This window comes from Athene cunicularia (genome assembly GCF_003259725.1).
Source record: "Athene cunicularia isolate RWA chromosome 5 unlocalized genomic scaffold, athCun1 chr5_part1, whole genome shotgun sequence".
Lineage (NCBI taxonomy): Eukaryota > Metazoa > Chordata > Aves > Strigiformes > Strigidae > Athene > Athene cunicularia.
In genome coordinates, this window is record NW_020799101.1 from 22900949 (window position 1) to 22902958 (window position 2010).

Genomic DNA, 2010 nt, shown 5'->3' on the forward strand with positions numbered 1-2010 from the left:
GTAAGATGGCTGAGTGTTGAAGTGCTAGACTGTAGTTCTTTTTACAGTGGTTTGATTATTCTTATCAGCTCTGCGGTGAAATCCATATTGAGTTGCAAGCTCACTGATGTGCATTAAAATTTTGTCAGAGTCTAGTAGACAGAAGCCTGCAAGGTTAGGGCATCTAGCTGTTAACTAGATTTTTATGGGATCAAGGCCCATCTGTCTAGGTAAGATCCTAGCTTAATTCAAGTTATCTGGGTTGCATTCAGAAGATGAAGGTTAGTATCCTAGCAGAAATTAGGAGGGCTTAACCCTTGTTTAAGGCTTTGAAGGCCTTCAGTTTTAGGTTATTCTAAGTAAGAGTGAGATTGATAAGGAGGTAAGGGTGGCAATGGGGATATTTGTTGGGTTGTTAGTATGCCACTGTTTTATATGAATTGTGGAGTTTAGTAGGGGGGTGATTGTTGAGTAGTATGTGAGGTGGAGGTAGAAGAATAATCCTAGTAGTGAGAGTATGGCAATGATTATGGCTGTTGAGGTTATTTCATGTTTAGTGAGTTTTTGGATGATGAGTCACTTTGGCAGGCAGCTTATTAGTGGGAGAAGTCCTGCTAGGGAGAGTAAGGTTAATATGAGGGTTGTGTTGAGTATGGCAGCTTTTAGTTGTCTTTAGGATGAAGAACACAGTGGCAGTTATTAGGGCATATAGGTAGAAGGCTAGTAGGGTGAGTTTGGGGCTGTAGAAAGTGGTGGTGGCTATTCATCCCAGGTGTGAAATGGATGAGAAATCCAGGATTTTTTTTGGTTTGTGTTTTGTTTAGTCCCATTCAGCCCCCTAGGGCTGTTGAGGTCATGGCTATGATAGTTTACGAGGTTGGGTTGAGTGAGTGAGATGATAATGTCTTGGGGGATTTTTTTACTATTGAGAGCAGGAGTCCCATGATGAGGGATGTGCCTTGGAGTACTTCTGGAAATCAGGAGTGGAATGGTACTAGTCCTAGTTTTATTGCAATTGCTGTTGTTATGAGGAGGCATGATGTTGGGTAGGTTATTTGGGTGATGTCTCATTGTCCTGAGGATCATGAATTAGTCATGCTTGAGAAGAGGAGTAACAGTGAGGCAGTTGCCTGGACTAGGAAGTATTTGATTGCAGCTTCAAAGGCTTGAGGGTGGTGAGATTTTGAAATGAGGGGGATGATTGCGAGGGCGCTGATTTCTAGTCCAGTTCAGGCTATTATTCAGTTGCTGCTTGAAATTGTAATGGTTGTTTCTAGAAGTAATCTAAGGGAGAAGAGTAGTTTTGCATGTGAGCTCATTAGTAGGGGATGGGGTTAAACCGTCATTTTCGGGGTATGGGCCTGGTAGCTTTGTTACGAGGACCCTACTAGGAAATAATACAAAGGAAGTATGGAGCGCTTTGATCTCTTCTGTATAGATCTGATTCCTACTTTTCTAAGTTTCTCTAAGGAAATGAGAGGGCTGGTATATCTCTATGTTCACTTTATCATAGTGACCCTTTGCGACTGGGCACATTTCCCTAGGCAAGGGGGTAGGCCTGCATGGCAGACTGGTATGCTAGTGTGCCAGAGGCATAGAAGGTGCATGAGTTGGTCATAGTGGAATCATGGGTGGGAGGTGCAGATTCATAGGAAGCCTGAAGGTAGGAGTAGGACTTTTGTAGCTAGGGCTTCTGGGAATAGTTTTGGGGTTAGGTTTAGTGAGGTGTTTAGAAATAGGATAGTAGTTAGTGTGTTTATTAGTATGATGTTTGCGTACTTAGCTAGGAAGAACAGGGTGAATGGTCCTGTGGCATATTCTACATTGAACCCTGATACAAGTTCAGATTCTCCCTCTGTGAGGTCGAATGAGGTGTGGTTTGTTTCAGCGAGGGTGGAGATATACCATATTATTGTGAGAGGTCAGGAGGAGAAGAGGAGGTATAATGGTTCTTATATGGTGGCAAAGGTAGTTAGGGAGTAATTTCTGATTAATATGATTACAGATAGGAGGATGATGGCTAGTGTGACT

The 2010-nt window shown here is 42.7% G+C and overlaps 1 pseudogene; it reads right to left on the minus strand.

Moving 5' to 3' along the window:
* Window positions 1-324: 324 nt before the first annotated feature.
* Window positions 325-1571, minus strand: LOC113480457 (annotated as a pseudogene).
* Between the last annotated feature and the right edge of the window lie 439 nt (window positions 1572-2010).